General features: G+C 43.3%; 1 protein-coding gene across 9 annotated transcripts in view; it reads left to right on the forward strand.

The window, feature by feature from the left end:
* Positions 1-25,047, forward strand: part of HIVEP3 (HIVEP zinc finger 3) — a 443,901-nt gene that overhangs the window by 312,608 nt on the left and 106,246 nt on the right. For 8 of the 9 annotated variants that reach the window (XM_032764058.2, XM_032764061.2, XM_032764065.2 and 5 more), the window contains 2 exons: positions 17,151-17,215; positions 20,406-20,466. The gene's annotated coding sequence lies outside the window, so the exon portion shown is untranslated. The remainder of the gene's footprint in view (positions 1-17,150; positions 17,216-20,405; positions 20,467-25,047) is intronic. The other variant, XM_032764060.2, reaches the window with a different exon arrangement.

Genomic DNA, 25,047 nt, shown 5'->3' on the forward strand with positions numbered 1-25,047 from the left:
TCCCTCAGTCAACAGTGCTACCTGCTGAATCTTCATCACCCAGATTTCCCTGGAGCCTTCCCATCCAAGCACTGACTTTTCCTAATCCTGTTTTGCTTATGAGAGATGAGCGTTCACAGCTTGAAATGGTATGGCTGCAGATAACCCCCAGCAGCAGGGGCTGTCCACTTAAAGTGCTGTGGTCTGTGGAAGTGTGGTAAAGCATGAGTGTGATTTCTGTTGTGTGGGGCATAAGAGGACTGCTTTCTTCTGGCTCCAAGACTCCAGCCTAGAGGGGGTTTTGCAGGCCAAATAAATCACATCAGAAGTTTTGAAGAAAATATACTTTATGTATTTTAGTTGGTTGACATCAGAATCCAGTCTGCAAGGACTGCTCCAGTTATCAGCTGGCTGGTTCCTACAAGGTTCAAAAAGAAATACATACATACATACATACATAAATACTGCAGTGTGAAAAAATGGTTATTTCACTGTTTGTTACATTATATATGTGTATATAGCAGACATGGCAACTCTCACAAATTGATCACAGGAGTCGTGATTTCTGAGTCAAATTAAGCCCCAGTCATGATCTCCCGATAGAACTCTCAAGTGTTGGGATTTTTTTTCCAGCCACATCTGACATTTGAGAGTTCTAAAAGTGAGGCTTCATTTTACTTAGAAATCCTGTGAGACTGCTCTAAGAAAGACAATATCATTTTTTTAAATGTCATAATTTTGGGGCCAGTCTCATGATTTTTGGGGGTCCAACTCATGGTTTTTGATCTCTTGAAGTTGGCAGTACTGATACTGAGATGTTTGTATTCTCATGGAGAGGATGAGGGACCCACTACAGGGTAGCTGTAGGAGATCTTTTACTAAAAGTAATAAGTGTCTGCTTTTTGGAACTGAGGGACCAGAGGTATAGTTTGGCTCCCCAGGTGTAGGCAATTGATCCAGTAAATGTGGCTGTTTTCTGTGATCCCATACTGCACTACCTTGGATTCTATGGGGCTTCCTCTACCATTACCCAGAATTGGGGGTTTTATGGTCTCTCCTTCCCCCATTCTCTGCTCCCCCTCCTTCCCGCTTATCGCTCAATCCTCACTCAGGCAAAATCCTGTTGACTTCAGTGGCAGTTTTCCCTGAGTAAGGACTGCCAGATGTGGATGATTATAGTGTTAGCTATATGACAAGGGAGTGATGTTTGTAAATGCCCGGCAATGGAAGAGGTAACTTGCCAGCTGCAGGGAGAGGTATTTGGAAGGTTGCAACACCTGTCCTCCCAGAAGCAAGCAGCACGCCTGAAGGGGGAATGCTAAAACCCACTTCATCAGATGCATGGAGTGAAAATACAGTAAGCAGTATAAATATTACAACACATGAAAAGATGAGTGTTGCCTTACCAAGTGTGTGTGTGGTCATTCAATTAAGGTGGAGGTCGCCTATTCTCAACAGTTGACAAGAAGGGGTGAATATCGAAGGAGGGAGATTACTTTTGTAGTGCTAAGGAGGCCAGTGCAATCAAGGTGGATGTCGCCCATTTCCAACAGTTGACAAGAAGGTGGGAGTATCAGCAGAGGGAAAATTACTTTTTGTAGTGACCCATCCACTCCCAGTCTTATTCAGGCCTAATTTGATGGTGTCCAATTTGCAACTTAATTCCAGTTCTCTACAGAAATGAGTTAAGCACCTGCGCCTTCGCTGCCTGACTCCAAGAGAGCAGCTCCCATTTGTGATTCACTAGCAGAGATAAGTGCTTCCCTGGGCAGCCTGGACTTAACTCTAGAAGAGGGGTGGGGCTCAGGACACACCCTTCTTCTATGCATCTCCTATTGGCTAGCTTAGGGGGCTCCACTTAGCATCCTGGCTTTTGTGGATCGCATTCTCAGGTGCCTGTATCTCCCCATTCATTGGGAGAGCCTAGTGCTGAATTCAGGCTGTATGGATCACCGTGTTCTTCCTGATACTTTGAGACTCAGCATCAGGACACCTAAGTCTCATTGCGGATCTGAGCTCCAGTGGCTAACAGTCTGCTGAGCAATTAACTCATCGTTTTGACTTTCTTATTCCAGTAACTTGTATTTCTACTGTAATACTTCAAATATTCCAGGCTGCCTTTCAAATGCCTCTTACCTTTGCCAGTAACTGGCATTTCAAACTCAGGCCAGAGTGCATCCCTTCAAAGAGGGAATGCATCCCACTCAAAGAGTTTGGAAAAAAAAAATTGTAAATTTACTTTATTCATCAGAGAGAGAATCTGACTAGGTCCCACAGGTTATTTTGGTTTTTTTTACTTTTTCTTTAAAAATGTACACAAAACAGCAAATCCTAAATGGATAAAATATGGACTAATTGATATAAGGATCAAGCATCAAAGTTAGGTCACTAGTAAGATATTATGGAGATATACACACAAATTTTAAACACAGCAAATTGCAGACAGTAATCCAAGGATGACCTCTTGTTAGACATGCCTAGATAATACTTAGTCCCGCCGTCAGTGCAGTGGTCTCAACTAGAGACCTCTTGACGTCCCTTTCAGACCTATGATTCTATGCCTTGGAAAGAGAAAGAACTTCACAATAAACATTAGAGTGGACAAACTAGTTTGGATCAGTTTAAAGGTCATCGTGTCTTCATCTAACCTTTAGATCCTAGTTTGAATTTAACATTTTGAAGTGCTTGCCACATTCTCTCCTTGTAAGTAAGGGGCTAAGGACTCTTTCTCTTCTCACAAGATTTGTAGCCCAATGGAGCACAATCCTACAAACCCATTAACTTCTATGCAAAGTGAGCATTGTGTGCTCACTTTTAATTGGTGCAGGGCACCAGAGGATCAGATCGCAAATGCAATGCATTACTTATTTAGAGACATTTCTCCAGTATTCGTCACAATAATATCTGTATGTGTAGCAAACTGGAAGTGTTCTTTGTGATTTCAAGTTGAAAGATCACTTTGTCATTTTAGTGAGGTTATAAAATAATCTTGGAGGGTGTTTTATTTTGCTTAAGTTTTATTGCTTTTTGCTTAATTGCTTCTGCCTTATTGTTAATGAGACAAAAAGCTGTTTCTGAAATAGCTTGCAGAGTGAAATGATCAGGGAACAAAGATGGAATTTGAATTGTAAAACTTTTTCTACTGCTTTTGTTGTCTGCAAATTCCCGACTTGTTTTTTTTCAATTCCATAAACTTACATTGCCCTGGAGGATACAGAACTGACCCTCTGCTTTGTCCCTGCAAGCTCATCATCCCACTAAACTTGACTTGCTCCTTGGCTGCAAAAGTATTAGCCCTACCCAGCGGCAGAATGGTGCGTTTCCCATAATCTCACCTGATCAGGTAGTACCAAGTTGTTTGAATGCTGTTGCATCCTTTTGTTTCTAATCACTGTTGGAATCAGCTGCATGCAGCACTGTTTTTTGTATTTAAGAAGTATGCCAAGATTCCTTGTTTTCCTGATTGTGGAACTGCGTAAACCACTGTAGCTATTTACCATAGGAAAATTAAAGGCTGAGTAAAACAATACAGTTAACAATCCCATGACACTTGTTAAATTATTTCCCCCTTTAACAAAGCTGTGGAGAATGCTGATTTCCCCACCTAGGGAACCCATGAAATGCAAATAAAATGAAAAGGAAATTAGTTTTACTAACAAACAATTAACAGAACAAGGATCAATGGTCTCAAGTTGCAGTGGGGAAGGTCTGGGCTGGATATTAGGAAACACTATTTCACTAGGATGGTGGTGAAGCACTGGAATGGGTTCCCTAGGGAGGTGGTGGAATCTCCTTCCTTAGAGGATTTTAAAGTCAGGCTTGACAAAGCCCTGGCTGGGATGATTTAGTTGCTGTTGCCCTTGCTTTGAGCAGGGGGTTGGACTAAACGACGACCTGAGGTCTCTTCCAAACCTAATCTTCTATGATTCTAATTTAAGTGGTGAATGTCATGCAAGAAACTGGGACATCTAGACCCCCGTCTGGTGTTACCCCTGCTGTGCAGAACTGTAGAATTATTACTAATGTAGCGCCCCCTATCCACATGGTTACTTTCTTTAGCGCCAGTCTCCTTATGGGTTTTGATGGACAGGCCTGGGTTCTTCTGGATCCCACTACCTACTCAGGAGGGTGTAAGCTCCTTATTTTCTCCCCATATGAATTTATTTGGTGTGGCTCCACCCCCTTTGCTCCTTCCTGGCAGTGTCACCAGGGCAGCGTGAGAGGAAAATTCTAAACACAGGGTAACCCTCATTAATTGCCAGATAGTTGGAGATTCCCAAGAAATAACATGGACTGCATTGTATAATCTCTGGGTAAAATGCGATGCTCCAAATGCTGGGGATTACACTTCTCCACTTTGGCACCTAGTTTGTAGGATATCCACTTTCTGTATAGGCCACGCTGGCCAGCATTTTGGTACTAAAGTTTCCTTTTCAGACCTCAAATACAAAATGGTGTACCCTAATTGCACCACTAGATTTTCACTTGGGCCATTACCTTTTGGCGAGGGATGGCAGGAATCACCAGCCTGCCCTGCAATCATAGAAGCATAGAACTGGAACGGACCTTAAGAGGTCATCTAGTCCAGTCCCCTGTACTCATGGCAAGACTAATTATCTAGACCATTTCTCACAGGTGTTTGTCTAACTTGCTCTTAAAAACCTCCAATGATGGAGATTCCGCAACCTCCCTAGGCAATTTACTCCAGTGCTTAACCACCCTGAGAGGAACTTTTTCATAATGTCCAACCTAAACCTCCCTTGCTGCAATTTAAGCCCATTGCTTCTTATCCTCAGAGGTTAAGAAAAACATTTTTTCTTCCTCCTTGTAACAACCTTTTACATACTTGAAAATTGTTATCATGTCCCCCCTCAGTCTTCTCTTTTCCGGATGAAACAAACCCAATTTTTTTCAATCTTCCCTCATAGGTCATGTTTTCTAGACCTTTCATCATTTTTGTAGCTCTTCTCTGGACTCGCTCCAATTTATCCGCATCCTTCCAGAAATGTGGTGCCCAGAACTGAACACCATACTCCAGGTGAGGCCCAATGAGCACAGAGTTGAGCAGAAGAATTACTTCTCATGTTTTGCTTACAACATCCTGCTAATCCATCCCAGAATGATCGCTTTTTTTGCAACAGCGTTACACTGTTGACTCTTAGAAGCAGTCATCATTAACAGGAAAAAGGTGTCTTGGCTTTTAAAAATCAATTGACTATACAGTGAAGCCCTCTTTTCGCAGGGCAACGTCCCTCTCAGTGGACGTATGCTATGGGTGAAATTTAGCCTTCTGCAGAGGGCAAGATCTGTGCATTACTTAAGCCCTAAAACTGGGACTTAAGAAGGTCTTAAGTGGAACCTAGGCCCTGTGCTGGCTCTCTGCACAGGACTTAATTTCACTCTAAAAGCAAGATTCTGTTTTGCTTATTGTGATGCTCTGAAGCAATGTGGGGGCTTGTCTATACGGGAACATTCAGGAAATTAAGGCAAATCAAATAAAGGTGCAAAATCAATGTGCATTGATCAATGTGCAGGAGAATTAACTTACCAAGATCTACTGCCACTTTGCTCCTGAATGAAAGCGCCCACACAGGTGCCCCCAGAAATGTTTCACCTGCTATCCACAATGCACCCAAGTTTCTTGTCCAATAAAACAATCCAGAGCAAAGGAAAAAAGGTGATTTATCCACCGAGACCCATCACAGAGCCCAGCAAGGCCCCCTCATGTGTGCTTCTCCCACCAGGGCTCCCTGTTGCCCTTCTCCTGGCCAGCTACCCTGTGCAAACACTCACTGCAGCTCCCCACAGTAATGGGTCTTGGGGCTGAGTGAGTTCTGCAAGCAGAGCAAATGGGACATGGGCTGCTGGAAGTGGAGTGAGGCCAGGCAGGCTCCTGGCAGAGGGAGCCCAGGTGTAGGAGGTGGCCCCACAGTAGCAGTAAGTGGGAGCAGCACTGGCCACCCCACTGCCCACTCAGATTTGGCAACACGGCTGCAACCCTCATGCTTTGAATTGCAACGCCACTCACTTACTGTTGTCCCCTTTCCCCCTTCCCCATCATGATGGAGGAGTTGCCAGGCCAAATTGAGCAGGCCATTAGGCAGCCAGTGCCTCTCCTCCTTGGCACTGCTGTGGGTCCGGTTCTGCCCCTGCCAGTGGTACGCACCATGTGTAACTTGCATACAGCTGCAGGCACCACTGCATTCATACTGGGGGCAGGCGGTGAATGTATTTTAATTTATGTGCATTAACTTTACACCATAAGTTAATTTCTCAGCATTCCTGTGTGTCTCCTTTTAGACAAGCCCTGGGACTTTTATTCAACTTACCTATACACCGTATCTTCATTGTAGACCAGTTCATTTGTCAGCAAGTTCTGTTGTATATAGTGTAAATGGAAGAAGCTAGCAACCAGTGTTGAGAAGCATGTGCTTTGAGGAAGTACTCAGCAAGTCTTATGGTACAGAGTTTCTGTGTCAGAGAAGGAAAGGTAAGACAATCCTTGAGCTCAAGTTCATGGATGTGTCAGGAGAGCATCAAGGGAAACCATTTTCAGCTGATCTGTATGAAGGTTACTGGCCATGGGGCTGTGGTATTGGCTGAAACCTCGCTCCCTGCTGATTCACCCTGCAGTTCTGAAATTGAGCAGCAATCGTAACCTCCATCTGAACTGTATTTATCCTCTTCTTTCCCCCTCCCCCCACAGTTTGTGGTTTGAAACTATGTGGAAACATTTGGGAAGATTTCACAATATGTGAGGATAGCCATAAGTCTTGGTGGGGCGGGGGAATACACGACTGTGTTGCCAGGGAAAGGGAATTACTTACTGCTTTAGATGATGCACCCAAGACACACAAATTTAGAAAGAGTCAATATCTTGCCAATAGCTGGTTTTCCCCTTTTGGTTTTGGCAGGGCTGGAGATATTAATTCTGACGAATTTTGAAAGAATCAGTACTTGGAGCTAGTTTCAAAATATTAGTTTACTAATCACTTTTCACACCAATGCGTGATTTCACACCAAATTAAATCACGACCGTGTATAGGAACTGAAAGTAGCAGAGACTTTTTACACTAATCCCAAGGAGTCTCTAGACACGTACAGTATAATCCTACTTCACAGGCACAAAAACTGAACAATCTTGAGGGTCTTCTTAGTAAAATGAGAGACAATTCAGTTTTCTTGAGTTTTGCTTGTGAGGTTATAGGGTTCAGTTCTTTGTACGTGAGGAGAATGTCTCCTGGACTGTAAAACGAGTAGTGTAGGGAGGCTCTTCCCAGAGGCAGTGTATGTCTCCTCGTGCTGCGTTTTTCAGCTTGTGGTCTACAGACCCCCGGGGGCAGTAGAGTTGGAACAGTTTTCAGGGCTGGGGCTGAATGCCATTGAACAAAACTGTAAACTCTGTATATGATGGAAACCACTTCAATCCGGGGGTATGGCAGCACCCTAGTTCCAGCAACCTTGCTTGGGGGTCTGCAGACTGTCTAAGGGGTCCACAAAAGGTTATCGTAACCATGGAACAGTGGTTTTCAACCTGTAGTGTGCAGAGCTCTGGAGGTCCACAGACTATGTCTAAGATTTCAAAAGGTGTCCACGTCTCCATTTGAAATTTTTTAGGGGCCCAAAAATGAAAAAAAGCTTGAAAACTACTGTCCTAATGGGTAGAGCACCAGATTGGGACACAGGAGGCCTAGGTTTCTATTCCCGGCTCTGTCACTAGCAAGCTGGGTGACTTTAGGCAAGTCATTTCTCCTTTCTGTGCCTTAGTTTCACCAACTGTAAAATGGGATAATGATGGCGACTTCCTTTGTAAAGTGCTTTGAGATCTACTGATGAAAAATGCTATATAAGAGTTAGTATGTCTGTATTTACTACTGCAGGAGCCTGAGTTCAAATTGCAGTTTAGCTCAATGACGGAAATGACTTTAGTGTCATTTCATAGTCCCAAGTAAGTGTTTGTCCACCGCAGAATGGGGCAGCCTTGGCAGCGGGGGGTGGGAGGGCACTGATGGAATTATCGAAATGTTCCAGGGCAGGAATAGCAGTGGGTGCTGCCAATCAGGATTGAGATAGATAGGCCAGAACTGCGTATTCATCTAAGATGGCAAGTCATTCATAGGACCAAATTAAAGGCAGGTATTGGCCAGTACCTCTCCTAAATCTGTGTTTGGAGGGAGGGAGCCTGAATTCCAGGCTGCATCACCGTCATATGACATTCATGTGGCTGTTAATAGTTTGTTCTTTTTTCTTCCTATTGTAATGTTTATTTTTAACTTTTTTAAAAATGCACTTTTGCAACAATTAGTCTGTGTGACTAAAAAGCTTTTCTGTTTGGAATAGCTGCTCGAGGTTATGAAAATTTTTCTGTTTAGTGTTTACACATATCATGCTGGCAAAATGCTAAGTTGCTTTTCTTTATCAGCTGAGACTTCATTTGGTGGTGAGGTGAGAAAGAAAGTTGATGAGCCCAGGTATAAAATGAATAAAAACTTTCCTTCAACAGCAGACGTTCCCAAATCTTTGCGTGATGGCGATTACATTCTAATGGAGGGATTGTCTCCGGAACACCTCTCCTTCCATTGGCAATTATTTTTTGCAGTGTTGTTTTAGCCATGTCGCTCCCAGGATATCAGAGACACAACATGGGTGAGGTCATATATCTTTTTATTGGATCAACGGCTATTGGTGAACGCGACAAGCTTCAGGTCCTGAAGAAGAGCTGTGTGTGAGCTTGAAAGCTTGTTTCTTTCACCAACAGAAGTTGGTCCATTACAATATAGTACCTCCCCCCACATTGTCTCTCTAATTGGCAGTTATGTTGACCATCTCCCCTCTCATTCGCTCTCCCATACCATTCCTGTGACAACTACAGGAATTGCTGAAATGGAAAAGGGACTTTACGAAAGCATTTAATCTGTGTCTCTGTCTATGTACTTGTATGGCCTTCCTCAGTGTAGTATCTTAGTGCCTCACAGTTGCTGATGGATTTGTATGCTTACAACACACATATATTGTCACCATTTTACCACTGGGAACTGAGGCACTTTATATATTAAATGACTTGCCTGACTTCTCACAGAAAATATGTAGCTTAGCTGGGAATTCCCGGAATTACCCAGGTCACTTGAATTGTAGTCCAGTTGCTCATTTTGACCTCGTCTATGTAAATGCAGAGTAACTCCACAGAAGTTACATCAGTGGAAAATTGGTGTGAGAGGAAAATCAGGCCGATTGCATGTTTCTGGACACTTGTGTTTGTGACTTTAAAATACATATTGATTTGTCCTTTGTAAAGAGGACATAAATGCCCCTTTCATTTTTTGGATGCACTGCTGCTGTAGCTGTGCTGATCCCTGGATATTAGAGAGACAAGATGGGTGAGGGAATATCTTTTATTGGGCCAGTTGCTCTTCATGAGGGTGACAAGCGTTTGCACTTACACAGAGCTCTTCTTCAGGTCTGGGAAAGATACTCAAGCCAAGTCTACACTATAAACTCACATCAGTATAACTATGGTGCTCGGGGCGTGAAAAATCCTCAGTTCTGAGTGATGCATTTATACCAAGCTAACCCCCTACGTAGACAGCGCTTTGTCAGCAGGAGAGCTTCTGTCGCCATAGCTGCCACCTCTCAGGAAGATATCTGAACTCTGCCAGCGGGAAAAGCTCTCCACCATAGAATAACAGAATCATAGAAGATTAGGGTTGGAAGAGATCTCAGAAGGTCATCTAGTCCAACCCTGTGCTCAAAGTAGGGTGATCAGACGTCGTTATAAAATCGGGACTGTCCTGATATTTAGGCGTTTGTTCCGACGTTGGTCGGGATGCAATTTGTCCCAATATTTCACACTCCTGGTTTTGTTTGTTTTTTGCTCCACCAGTGGGACTCTGCTCCTACCCCCCATGTGCCCCAATATTTTCTTCATCCCATCTGGTCACCCTAGCTCAAAGCAGGATCAGCGTCTGATCATCTTTACTAAAGTGCTACTGCATCAGGGCTGCATGAAGACAAGCCCTTAGAGTGTGACAGCTAAATACAAGATGAAACAGATTGTTTAGCTTAAGTAGTTATGCTCAAATAAATTTGTTAGTCTCTCAGGTGCAATACTGTTCTTTTTGCGGATACAGACTATCAGGGCTGCTACTCTGACACTAGTTAAGACATATTTCAGGTGACCATTCGAGGTGAAGTGGTCCATTAACACCCCTCCAGTCATAGGGAAGAAAGGAAGGGGAGGGAGTTTGTAGATTGTTGTAATAAATGTCTCTGTCAGTCCGTGATTTTTAGTCTCTAATGATGTTATGAATTTAAGCTCCCAGGCTTGCGTTTCTGAAGGTGTTGTCAGGGTTCCTCTGAGGCTGAGGTCAGTATAGAGTGATTACTTTGTGAAAAGTGTTCATCCACAAGTGATGTGGCGTTTTTGTCTTTCATCATTTTTCTCTGTGTGTTCATTTGAGAGCACAGTGATTTTCAGGTTTCACTCACTTAGCTGTTATTGGGGCATTTAGTGCACTGAATGAGGTACACCACGTGTTGTGATAGGCATCTGTAGGACCAATAGATCCTGAAAGACGTGTTGATCATTATAGCAGTAGAGATATGTCAGCAGGTTTTGCATGTTATTCTGGCAGGATCTGCTGCTACTTTGAGCTGTTGTGTCCTGGTCCATGGGCAGCTTGCTTCTGATGGTGAGGTTGGGGTGTTATCTGAAGGCTAGAAGAGGGGGTTCAGGAAAGATTTATAATAATATAGAGATATACCTGTCTCATAGAGTTGGAAGGGACCTTGAAGGTCATCAAGCCCAGTCCCCTGCCTTCACTAGCAGGACCAAGTACTGATTTTGCCCCAGATCCCTAAATGGCTCCCTCAAGGACTGAACCCACAGCCCCAGGTTTAACAGGCCAGTGCTCAAACCACTGAGCTATCCCTCCCCCACCTTTTCAGTCTGGCTTATTACAACAATCTGCAACCCACTGACAACCCTCCCGCCTCCCCCCAGTTGCTTTCGCCCTCCCCCTTTTTTTCCTTCCTATGACTGGAGGGGTGTTAATGAACAACTTCACCTTGAATGGTCCTTTGAAATATGTGTTAATTACTTATGCTAAACAATCTGTTCCATCTTGTATTTAGCTGCGACGCTGAGAACAAAGCTACACTACGCCCAAGTTACATCGAGGTACAGTCACCGCAGCAATCAATCCTTGTGTCAGTGGTACACATCCTCACCTGGAGCACTTGCACTGATTTAACTGCCAGTGTGACGCATTGTGGGATGGTTTCTGAAAGGCAGCAACAGCTGATGTAAGCAATGAAGTGTCTACACTGATGTTGCATTGACTTAGGCCAAGTCTACACTAAAAAATTAAGTCAATGTAAGTTATATTGAATTACAGCCACTGCAGTAATTACATTTCTTCTGAATGTCCACACTACGCTCCTTGTGTTGGCGGTGCATGTCTCCACCAGGAGCGCTTTCACCAATTTAACTGCCAGTCTGGGGCATTGTGGGACGGCTGCTGAAAGGCAGCAGCAGTCGATGTAAGCTATGCAGTGTATACATTAACTCTGCATCAACCTAACTACACTGACTTGGCACTACGCCTCTTGTGGAGGTGAAGCTATTATTTCAGTGAAGTGGGCGACTTACATCAGTGGGAGCTACATTGTAGTGTAGACACTTACAGAATTAGGTCGATGTAAGTTGTCTTACGTCGACTAACTCTGTAGCGTAGACCAGCCCTGAGTAAATTTGCCAGACCTGAAGAAGAGTTTGTGTAACTCAAAAGCTCGTCTTTCTCATCAAGAGAAATTGGTCCAGTAAAAACTATTACCTCACCCACCTTGTCTCCCTTGTATTTTTTAACAATTAGCTGTTGCTAAAGAAGGATAAAATTGAAAAGAATTTGTAGCCCCCCTAACACTTGGGATGAAGTTTGAAAACTACCTTCTAGCAGGACAAATTCATGAATGCAGAGTGCACGTCAGCTGGTGCTGAGGTTCAGATGAGCAAAGTGAAATGACTGGCCCCGACAAGCATGTCAAGAAGCCTCCCACTGTGTTGAGCTTCCTGCTAGCATGTGCTGTCCCGAGTGCTTCCTGAGATAGCGATTCCCATACCTTTGTAATTGAACACCCCAGCTTCGCATGGCTGAGGCTGGGGGCGCATTGTGGAGCTTTCATGTGCAGAGTCTTTTCCCTCCCTTCTCCTCCCTGCCTCCAGCCTTCTTACACTGCCGCTTCTCCTTCTTTCATTTTAAGAGAAACAGAACATGTGGCTGTGGTAAGAAGAACATGAGAAGCTGCCAAACCAAAGGGAAAGACAGCTAACGAGGGCTGGAAAGGCCCTTTCGTCTTCACTGTCCACACTCATTTTGTGTCCTGGGCAATGGATGGGCTCCCCTTGTACTTCTCCCTTGGGCTCCTTTGGCACTGGAAGACACAGTTCCTTCTATCTATTGCCTGCTCCTTCATTCAGCTGCGTCTGCTCAGGTTGCTGCTGAGTCACCAATAGTGGTTCAGGGTTAGGTGAGTTTTTTCTAGTGAGGCGTCTCCAGGGTTCTGTGTTCACCCCAGGCTGGCCAGTCAGCTCTGACACATCCCAAGCGCCGCTCTGGCAGCAGCCTTCTGGCTAGGAGAAGCCACTGGAGTCCTCCCTTCTCCAGCAAAGCAGATGATGGAGTGGCAGTAGCAGCATTGTTGATTGATGCCCAGTGGAAGAGAGGCTGGCGAAAGGCCGGAAAACCCTCTCATCCCCGCCCCAGCCAGCTCCTGGAAATCCCTTCCCTTCCAGTGCTGGCACCATGGTGCTGTTGGGAATGGCTAGGGGACTCTCTCTTTTGCTGTTTACACAACAGAACAGCAGGGAGTGGCCTGTGGATTCTGCCCAGTGCTGGCTCCAGGGAGTGGATATGGCCTGGATGTGAACGGGGTGGTTAGGAGTTTGAAGGGATCCAATGTGACTTTCCTCCACCACTACTTCTGGGAAGCACACAAACATTATATGTTACATGCTCTCCCCACTGCAGCACCGCCCCTAACTTCTCTTATTAACCTCTGCCTCCCCTAGGTCTCTCAGTGCATCCCATCTTCTCTGGGTCTCTCTCATAGGTCACGTCTACACTTACAATAGTGCCCCAGTGCAGCTGCGCCAATGTAGAGCTTCCATGAAGATGCTACTATCCCGACAGGAGAGCTTCTCCTGTCGGTGTAATTAATCCGCCTCTGTGCGAGGTGGTAGCTCTGTTGACGGGAGAAGCCCTCCTGCCTACACAGCACTGTCTCTGCAGGGGGTTAGGTCAGTGTAACTGCGTTGGTCGAGGGGTGGATTTTCCACACTCCTGAGCAACATACTTAGACTGATGTGAGTTTATAGTGTAGACCTGGCCTTAGGCAGTAAGCTACTTTTATGCCATGTGTAACACTGAGCACAGTTGTCACCTACCAAGTGAAAAATAATAGTTTGCAGAAAAAAGCAGCTTCTGGGCCCAGGCAGCTCAGAGATTGCCTCTGTGAGCAGGACACAAAAATATGCATCATATTGCCCCAGCCCTTTTTCTGTTGGTAACTGCTGCAGTCACAAATGAAGGAGGCTGGCAATACTTGGAGCAATGGGTCTCAAACTCCGTAAACACTTCCAAGTTTAAGTGCAGCAGAAGTATAGAACTGAGACCAAAATTGAGCCTACTTGGAAGCATGGGCCGTGTATGTGCCACACTCAGCATTATCAGTGCACTGTAACACTCTGCTGTTTCAATCCTGGACCTCCCTCCGACCCCCCGCTCCCTCCCACTGCTGTTGATGCTGCTCAGTCTTGAGCAATACCGAGGGCTTGTCTACACTTGCCATTTAAAGTGGAAAAAGACCATTTTTGTGCAAAAACCATAGGAGCAGCTACACTTGCCAATGACTTTTTGTGGCGAAACTCAGAAATTTCACCGCAAAGAGAAAACCACCTCCACGAGAGGCGTACAGCTCTTACCGGTGATACTTTTGCGGTGGTGTGCAAGTGAAGACACGTTCTTCCTGTTTACAGAGCTTTTAGCCTCCACAGGATAGCCCACTGTGCCTAGGTGACCACTCTGGCTAGCAGCTCTTCTGCTCTGACACCAGGTAAACAGACATCCACCCCTCCCCGGACAAAACCCCGGGAACTTTGAAACTCGCCTTCCTGTTTTCTTGGCAAGTGCTCACTTATCATCTGGCCAGGTGACAATGGCTGCTCCACAGAGCAAAGGATCCCCTGCTTGGAGCAATGCTGAGCTACTGGAGCTGATCAGTGTTGGGGAGACGAGGCTGTGCAGGGACCCAGGATGCCCCGTGATCACCCCTACCTCGCAAGAACTGTCGTCAAAATGTTGAGAGCTGCACTGGGGGCTAGCTGCCCTCAGTGTGCATGTGAACACTCTCTGATGCTGGTGGAAGTAAGTGAATACACAAACCAGTGCTTTTCTTTCACCGGTTCACTATCACCATGGAAAGTGACAGCGCAAAAACTCTGCAAGTGTAGCCATAGCCTGAGACACTGCAAGTCATGTCCACGGAGTGCTGATCTGGGCCAGATTTGGTGATGATTTTGGGGTGACCCATCAAATTCATTTTTACTTGTGATATAACCAAGGGTTGGACTTGGATTTCCAAAGGTGAAAGACTAATGGCCACTGTAGCACCACCTGTTCATGCTGCATACTTCCTATGCTCAGGGCTCCCACAAGTCTGCAGTTTGCCTATTTTCAATTTTATAGTAAAACTTGGAAGCAAAGGGTGAAGGTGGAAAAAATACCTTTCTCCTGTGGCCTGTGACCTCAGCCTTAAGGTCAAAGGAGGCCACTTGGCTTGGTATGGCATTCAATTTAGTCTACATAATAACGCGCCTCTGGACTTTTAAGTGAATAGCTGCCTGTGAGTAGCAGATACTCCTGTATAGATGCGTGCAGCTCCATTAAGAAGGGTAAGCATTAGGACATCTGGAGCCTAGACTGAGAATGCAGGCTAAAACCCAGTGGCTTGTGCTATGCAAGTAGCGTTGTCGTTAGCAGTCAGACATGGAGGGAGCAAAGTCTCATGATTAAAACACAGTGTGGTGAATTCTAAGTGTTGATGTTCACTTCCCCCCGACTTCTGTGTGACCGTGGGCCCAATAACTTGTCTCTGTAAAATGGAGACAAGGATAGTTACCTGCGAAAGAGAGGCTGCTGTGTAGCTTCATTAATATTTATCAGGTGCTTTTAAATCTTTAGTAGAAGAGTCACTATGTAAGGAAGTAAACGGCTTCCTTTGTGATGGCACAGAATGTGAGGGAAAGACTAGATCTGTGATTTTATTTTCAGGATTTGGCAAACTGAGGCACAGTAGATGCAAGTCAGAGTCTCTGTGCGGTATTGTTTGTGGGCCATTATTTCAGAATTAAAATGTGGTATAAAGTTTTATTTATTTATAAAAATGTGGGAGCTCCTTGAAGGTGCACTTGTAGCAACAATTGATGCTGTCTTTACATTTTGACTTTAAAAAAAAGCGATAACAAAAAGTGTTTAAATTAATTTGTAACTTGGAGGACTATTCAAAGGCATTTACTTCCTGTGCTGACTTCATTTGATTGTTCAAATGAACAATCTCTTTTGGGGATTTCCAATACGAGAGTAAATGCTGAGAGACTGTCAACCTGATCAGACACACCCTGCTATTTCAGTCCAGCACCTCCTCTCCTGCGTACCAGTGCTGTAGATGCCGCTCAGCCAGGAGCAATGTTGAGGCACTGCAACTCATATCTGTAGAGTGCTGATCAGGACAGATTTTGTGTTTAAAAGAGAACGATGTAACCCACCAAACTCATTTTCACTTGTGATATAACCAAAACGCCAATGTTACGGTTCTGAGCTGCCAAATGAGAACCAGTTTCATACAGCTGTGTGTTGATTTTATAAATCACTTTTGTAGTTGGTCTGTTTGATTTTATCTCATACTTTTAGGGGTTTTGGATATCCTTGGAACCTCTCTGGCTATTTCGTGTGGAACTAGACTCCTAACCCAGATCCACAGATACAAAAGAACCTTTAGTGCCAAATTTCCAGAATGGCCCTTTGGTGAGCGCTTACTGTCTAACTAGTCACAAGCCTAACTACCCATTTGCCGGTGCAAAGTCCTCTGGCTTGCTCCCACAGTTCGTTCAAGAGTGCAAAAATGTGATTGCAAATGTTGTAAGTGCAAATTTCACCCACAAAAGAGGATGTCAAACCTTAGCATTTTGAGGACTGAACATTAGCTGCATGGTTGCGGGACTCAGATCTGTGAAGATGCAGATATGGTATACACTGCATCAGCAGAGCAGGATGTGGGTGGGGGGTGAAGGGAATGGAATATCTGGAGGTCCAGATTAATGTACATTGGTAGAACAGTGTGGGAGAAGCCAGTGCAGCACTTGTATGCATTGTATGCACTTGTATGCATTGATCCTGATTGATTGGTGAGAGGGGTGGGCCCAGCTGGCCTCTCCAAGCCAGTGATTCACCTGCCACTCATGGCAATGGGTTTGCTCAGGTGTTTGTGAGGTCAGTATTTAGCCTGCAGACATTCATATTGTTGGAGAGGACTGAAAAGAACCTCAAATTCCAGAGGGAATTTTTAGTGCTGGTAGTTAGGAAGAAAACATCTCTATGTTTGAATGCAGAGCACATTTGGCATCTGGAAATGGACTCCACTTAATTTACTCAGAGCCAGAGAAGGGCTCAAACAACCCCTCATACCCCAATCTAAGCAGTTTAGGGGAAGAGCTGCGGAATCTGAACCTTTGATGTGAAGTGTCAAAATCCAGATCTGAACGGTGAGGCTCATCTCAGCTCTGCCGCACCCACCAAGAGCTGTGCTCTCCCTGATGCCCGCGTGGCTGATGTAAAGCAGCCTGTGATTTCCTGCATGCTGTCACACAGGCAGAAGAGGTAACCCCGGGTGATGTACTTCATCATGAACACGCATGTCACCATCTTAGTGAACCTACCGAGTGACGTTAACCAAGCCACTAAGGACTCCTCCACCTGTTGGGACTGGGTTTGTGTACTATTTCTGTTACCAGGCAAACTGCCCCATCAGGACACTCGGTGTCAGTCCTGTGCTAACACTGCTGAGATGGCATTTTAATATATTCATTTAATAATCACGGTGCGGTGTTGTTTTTTCAGACTGAATTAAACCCTGAGCAAAAAAAGGAGTCAGCCCATCAAAATTAAAGAAAATCAGTTCCACTGTAAGTAATCTCTGTTTTGTTTTAATTATTTAAAGTGGCTATAAGTAGAATATATATTCTGCCCTTCATACTGAAACAGTAGGACTTGTGTTTCTATTTGGTTGGTTGCTTTAGCTCTTTGCTCCAATATTTCTAGAGACTCTTGCCAGGTAAACTTACCAAGAATGTAACTAATTCAACATCACATTAGCTTGTTTAACTTATATTATTGAGTCCAGTTACAAAAAATAATGACAGAAGCTGTGCTAACAGTGTGCTAATGCTCACATAGATCACTGGTTACATTATAATTCCCTCTTGGTCACAAATATTTCTCTTTAAACGTCTATGGCAGCACATCTTCTGTCACTCAAACCCATGTGCAAAAACTAGTTATCAGGAACATACAATACAGAAAGCAGAGAGTACTGTACTTACGACTCCATATGCTTTATTCATAGCTTGTGTAGTGCTTTTGTGTGGAAGTAACTTACCATGTTTCACAGGGGAAAAAGAGACAAGATCCTCTTGCAGTATATTTTGTTATATAGGAGGAAAGAACTCATTGACCTTCTGTGAACTTCATTCAGAAGCAGAGATTGTTTGTTATGATTCCTCAGTGGGAATGCATATAGCAGAGGCAGAGTTTCCACTGGAAGAACTTCAGACTAAGCAGGATGAATCTTGCTCTAAATGAAACACACCCTAATATATGAGAAAATAATTCCTTCTCTGGGGTGTTCCTAACAGCAGAGTTTTGTCACCTGCAGCGTTTTGAAGAACACGTTTCATTAGGGCTTTCAGTTTAAACTGAAAACAATTTATAAAACAACACAGGTTGCAAGTTTTCAAGAATCACTTTTTCAAAATAAACTTGGGGACCAAAAAACCCCCTCCCCAAACAAACAAACCAACCAAAAATAAAACAAAACAAAAATCCTCAAACTCAGCAGAAAATGGGCTGGCTCCTTTAAAGGTACTTTTAATGACATTCCCATCCTGATCATAAGTCAGCTGTGAGTAACAGCCTATAGCACTCCTCATGCTGTGGGTCTCACCCCAAGCGCCGTAGCAAGCACGTTGTCTGTGTATTGGAGTACACACAAAAGATGACATTCTCCCCTGTGCTGGAGGCAGGCACCGGGTATAGGCACTACTCAAGTCCTGCTTAAGTCCTATTTTGAAGGCTTGGATGAGTTTTTAGTGGTTTATGGACCTTGTGACTGGCCCTCTGCACAGGGGTGAGTTCCAGCCACATGCAGGAATGTAGGATGCAAACAATACATGAGGCTGTTTAAAAAAGCATTTATAAGTATTTTGTAAAAAATTCTGAGTGGAATTCTGGTCCCACTGAAGTCAGTGGGAATTTTGTTACTGAGTTCAGCGAGGACAGAACAGCATTCTTTGTGTTTGCCACTGCTAATGAAGCAGCCAATTTCTCTTCAAATATATCCATTCTTACTTCAAATAAACCTATCTAAGGAGATACAAAGTTCTAATGCAGCCAGGCATTTTTCAGATACTGAAAATTAATAAAAATAACAACCAGAACCCCTAGCTTGAATGTCTGTGTTTCGTATTTCCTCAGAGACATTCAAAAGTAGCTCAGATGTAGGTGTCATCAGATCAAAGTCTTAAAGATCTGATGATGTCGTGGCAATACAGTGTTCTGCTTTGCAGTAATGTTGGGAAATCATAAAGAGAGTGAAGGGGAATAGACCATGTACCACAGGAGAAAGCAGAGGGGTGAACAGAGAGTTTGAGGTGAATAGAAAAGACTGAGAGGAAAAGAGGGGCTGCTTTTCAAAGAAAGAGAGGGGAGAAAATTAATACAAAACAGAATGAATAGTAAAGCAAGATCAGGATAAAAAAGAAAATGGCATAGAGATGGACAGTATATGTTAGAGAATGGGAAGAGTTTGGGTCAGTAATTTGAAGAAGAGAACTAATCAAGAAAATAAATCTGGCTTGATTCCCCCTTCCACTGTGGCCACAGGAGTACAAAGCAGCCAAATTCTGTCCGGAAGTGGCCAGTGGAGAATTTCTCTTGTGTATGGGAATTCTCTGCTGGTGTTAAGTTGTCTGAGTCAGCATATCCACCTCCTGCACCGCTACCTCCTTTTCTCCTCCACGTTAAGTGCCACGTTGGCAGAAGATGAGAACATGAGGGAACAGAACTCTACTACATTTCTTCTTTACTGGCATACTGTAGAGCAGCTCCTCAGCTGCTCTCACTTATCTCAGAGCTAGAGTGTGGCAGGTCAGACAACCAAAACCAGTTCCTGAGAGGCACCCCACACACTACTTTATCCTGTGCCAAGCAGAGTTCAGACACGAGGAAAACCTTTCCCCCTACTTTTAGGTTAATGAAATTTGTTTAATTTATTCTTGCACCTTTATTTATTGTTCTTTCCCTGGAGAATTATAATTCTAGGGCAGGAGATTGGTTTTAGAGCTCTGTTAACATTGCCAGCTGCTTTGGATACAGTCATTCAGTAACTGAAGAAAAAGGTCGAAAGTATCTTGAGTGTCTCCAGAATGCCCACACGCAATGAATTGTCCATTGGTTGTTTTTTTTTAAATGTTAACTGCCATGCAAAGATCCCAGTGGAAACAGCTGGGCTCTACTTCACTGGAGGAGGCTAGAGATTGTGTTTGAGTTGACAGAATGAACCATCTCAAAACCCTTCTCCCAAATCATAAAGGAGTCATTTTCCACAGAGTTGTGATCCTGGAGGCCATAGAAGAAAGCAAAATGCAGACTTCTTTTTGGCCTGTTGCAACGTGCTGTAGCTGACAGTTTTTAATGCATGGGGTTGAACTTGTGGGAGAGAGAGAGAGCTCACAGGTTTCTTCAAAAGTCTCTGCTTAGATCTATTTCCAGCAAACTAAAGTAGTAAGAAAAGAAATGCCAGACCGCTTCTATCTTATCTTACTGGTGTGCTGAGCAAAGAGCACTGATTTTAAAGAAAAAGTAACCCTATCACTTCATTTACAGGACATTTTGTAATCTTGTAGCAGCCCATGTTCATGATGCAGAATGTTAACTAAATCAGAGAAATGATGCTGAAGCTGATTCTCTTCATTGGAATCTGGGGACTTGGGTCTGTCACATCCCACGTTCTCCTTTCACACTCCCATGATCCATCTGTGCACTGTAAATGTAAATATGACCAGAAGCTGGTGGCTAAATTAATGTTCTGTTCCACAGGCTACTGCTGGCATGTGGGCACCACAGAGGGGCGGCTGTGTCGAAACTACAATGCACTGGTGTAAGTCTAGAAATGACCCCAGAGCAGGGTACTTCTTAAGATTGCGACAAGTGTGAAAAGGACGTGCGGTTAATCATCAGTGCTACCAAAAATGATGAGGGTTCTGCCTCAAGCTGACTGGTCCTAGCTGGTGTTAGTCAGACATTTGCTGGGAGCCAGGACTGTTTAAAAAGAAGGTTTCAAAACTGTAATGAATTCCTCCTTTTAGCAACAAACTTGTGAATAAAATATGGCAGCCTCTTTAGCTTGCAGTTGCAAGTCTGCGAGGTGCTCAGCAGATAGTGGAAGGGCATGAAGTTCTAGGACAAATGTGAGCACCTAGCAGAATCCATGTGTAGACGAAAGGAAGGAAGTCTCAAGTCCTTTGAGTGCTGGTTCACAAAAGTCCTGTCTACACTAGAAAGAAAGGTGTTTTGATTTTGTTTAAATGTGCTAGCTTTAAGTGGTGTTTAAAAATGTGCTAGCAGCTAATGTGGATAGTGTTTGACCCTTTCCAGAACAAGCCAGCAGGTTGTGATGAATGTTAGGATGCTGCCATGTTTTTCAACTCTATTAATTAAAAATGGTAGCTGGCAGGTTTTTAAAATAACACCTTTGTTTTCTAGTTGAGACAGGGCCTCACTCACAGGGACAATGGGATGGTCAAACACAACCATCAGCTAATCAACATGTTCCCCTGTTGAGCCTCACTGCTGTTACTTGCAGTAGTGAACTGGGGACTGTGGAACAGTACTCTCAGTAGCACAGGATGGGTATTCCTTATACTCCCCATCCAGCTCAGAACCGTTTACCTCATGCTCACATATAAACACATTTCATCTGGGCAGAATCAAACTCTTAAGTAGCATCATTTTGATTAAGATATTTTATTAAAATCAATTGAATCCTCTTCATAGAATCATAGGACTGGAAGGGACCTCGAGAGGTCATCTAGTCCAGGCCCCTGCATTCATGGCAGACGAAGTATTATCTAGACCAGGGGTAGGCAACCTATGGCACGGGTGCCGAAAGTGACACGTTAGCTGATTTTCAGTAGCACTCACGCTGCCCAGGTCTTGGCCACTAGTCTGGAGGGTTCTGCATTTTAATTTAGTTTTAAGTGAAGCTTCTTAAACATTTTAAAAACCTTATTTACTTTGCATACAACAATAGTTTAGTTATATATTATAGACTTATAGAAAGAGACCTTCTAAAAACATTAAAATGTATGACTGGCACACGAAACCTTAAATTAGAGTGAATAAATGAAGACTCGGCACACCACTTCTGAAAGGTTGCCGACCCCCGATCTAGACCATCCCTGACAGGTGTTTGTCTAACCTACTCTTAAAAATCTCCAATGATGGAGATTTCACAACCTCCCTCGGCAATTTACTCCAGTGCTTAATCACACACAGCCATCAGCATGCAGAGGCACACCCAGCAAGGTTACATGAATGCTCTCCCAGCCACTCAGGAACTGTTTACAGGGCGACACTCGCAAATCCCCCAATCCCAGCCTTACACCTCAGAAATGTGTATATTACGCTATTCAAGACTCTCTTGATCAGTGTAAGGTCATTAATTTGTTTATAATTTCATCAAAGGAAGTTATCATGCCACAACCTTTGTTAATCTGAGTAGAGATTCTCCCATACACTTCAACCAAAAACACACTAGCTGAGATAAAATATTAAAACAAGTTTATTAACTATGGTGTGTCTGGGATCCCAGGGGAGCTGCACTGAGGTTTCTCAGTTAAGGTGAACTGGAAAGAATGGGGCAGACAATCCCCAAAACTGGTGGATATTCCAATACTTAGATTTACCAAACCAGCACAAAACAGCTTGCTGGTTACCCAGAAGCCAGCAACACAGTCCCTTTAAAGCAACCCAGCCGTAGGCCTCTACCCAGACCCCCAAGTCAAATATGATGAGGATTACTGAAAATGTTATTCATCATAAAGGAAAGTTCTACCAATCCCAAAGTATTGGACACATTACCTCCCAAGTTAATTAATATTCCAGTTTTTACCCAAATACATGCTTACAGACAGTTCTTATTAACTGAACTAAAAAGTATTAAAAAAGAAAGGAGAGAGAGTATTGGTTAAAAGATCAATATACATGTAGACATGAGTACAGTTCTGATATCAGATTCATAGTAGAGATGTATCAGAGGGGTAGTCATATTAGTCTGGATCTGTAAAAAGCAACAGAGAGTCCTGTGGCACTTTTAAGACTAACAGATGTATCGGAGCATAAGCTTTTGTGGGTGAATACCCACTTCGTCAGACACATGCAAACTTTCTCTGTTGCTTTTTATAGTAGAGATGATGAGCTTTGTAGTTGCAAAGAGTTCTTTCAGGATTAGTCTGTAGGTTATAGTCCAATGTTCATATTCTAGATGATGCAGATAGGAATGGAGATCTCAGTCTTATGACTTAAGCTTCACCACATGAAGCATCAAGCAGATCTGAACTAAAAAGGATCAAGACCCAAAGGTTTTTATAGAGTTTCAAGCCTTCTTTTGACAGCTTGAAGTCCTTAGATGAACAGTAGGCAATCATGGAAACTCCGAAGTAGACCTATTTCCTAAGCATCATCAGTAATTAGCTATAGGTATTAACATAAGGCAATTGCCTGTTTCCCACCATTCACAGGTGATTTGCTATACATTTCAAAGAGAGATGAATACATTGATATCACTCTATCTACAGTTCATTTAAATGTTAATATTTCCTTTTGATCTCTGAGTTAACAGAATATAGCATAGACAGGGACTGTTTGACTACATTGTTAACCTCTAAGATATGAGTACACACATACAATTAGTATCACCTCTAACTTCTAACAATATAGGTTTGCATTTCAAAGTTCTAGCCTATCTGCCATAGAATGGCCCTAATTACAATTTGCATACTTTTCTAACATGTCTCTAAAGGTTGGCTCTGGATCCTTTATCCTGCAGGATGCTTAACCCTTTCCGGCCATGAGTCACACTTCGTATAAGATTCGTTGCAATTATATAACAGTGATAGCAACAATGATTTGCATGATCATATTCCAATCAGATAATGTCACATAGGGAAAGATAGATTTTAAGTGAATATAAGTGACACAGGCATAAAAAGTCAGAAGTGGTTACAAAAGGAAATAAAATGATAGAATCACAATCTAATTCCTAAACTTTACCAAGATAAATAAAAACTGAAGCAAGCGACTTTCTCACCGCACCAGATGCTGCAGGCAATTTACAGTTCATAGTTCTTAGTTTGCAGGCTGGATCTTCTTACAGCCTGAGACCATTCCTCTAGTTCGATGATGCTTTTTTGTCTTTCAAACGATCTTGCTCTGTGAGTAGAGATGAGAGGAGGAGAGGTAATTTGTGTGTAGTATATTCTCCCTTTTTATACCCCAACTCCTCGTACTGGAAAAATCCTTGCTGTGTCATGGGGTTAGGCAATCCTATTGCCTACATGCCTGACAATCAGTCTTTCATATGAATTGCAAATTCTTGCTTGCACCTTCTGTGTATGTGCAGCTTGACATTCAATACCTTTGTCCTTTATTACCTCTGAGGGGCTAGTCTGTGGGTGTTTCCCAGACTCATAATATGTTTCAGTAACAAACCTATAGAAAAATCTCATATTTCCATATACAATGTTGATGCACAGATTTTAGCAGGACAACGATGTTCAGCAAACTATGACTTTTCAAATGATACCTCACAAGGCATACTTTGTAGAAAATATTTCATAACACCATATAAAAGTGGTGAATATGGGGGTTACAGGGTATTATTTTGAGATACAGTGTGTCACAACATTGTACTTGCCAATTGTTCCTACTTAAGAGACACAATCCCTGTTTCTCATAAGACACTGGCCATCTTCCATTCCATCTCTCTGAGAAGCTCTCCTATTTCAGAAAAGGCTGAATATATCTTCCCAAACATTCTCCTTAAAAGCTTTTCATTTGTTGACTGACAGTGGGTTAACAGCGTCTTATATCCAGGTTCACTGTAAGTGGGTTTCCCTGTATACCCAATTCACCTTATTTACTTCAATTGGAGTTATGGGTGCTCAGCACCTCTGAAAATCAGACTTTTTATTTAGGTGACTAAATTTAGGCACTCAGGTTTGAAAATTGCAGCCTACATATTCAGAATATGTTCTAGATAAGGATATTGCAGATGGGAGAGAACTGTAACCTCTATGCATATGATTTAAAAAAATGTGATATAATACTGTTAATGCAATTAACTCCAGTGACTGGAGAGAGTCTCAGAGACATGCTCCAAAACAGCTGTATTGTTCCTCAAAGTCCTTTAACATGCTGAAAGTTCACAGAGCTAAGTTCCTCTCTCATACTGACATGTACAGGTATTCATTGCAGGGTGGTGGAATTCCAAAGATTCTTTCTGGGAGTTCACTGTTGTCACAGGCTCCCACACCTGGCAGACAAGTCCATGCACTTAAAAATAAAAAAGTTGTGAATTACAGCCCGGTTATAAGAGGAATGGAGAGGCTGAGAGCAGTGGCAATGGCCCTTCAGCAACAGAACAAGCTAAATATTGGAGTATGATTAATATGCAAGATGT

The sequence above is a fragment of the Chelonoidis abingdonii genome, chromosome 25, assembly GCF_003597395.2.
Source record: "Chelonoidis abingdonii isolate Lonesome George chromosome 25, CheloAbing_2.0, whole genome shotgun sequence".
Lineage (NCBI taxonomy): Eukaryota > Metazoa > Chordata > Testudines > Testudinidae > Chelonoidis > Chelonoidis abingdonii.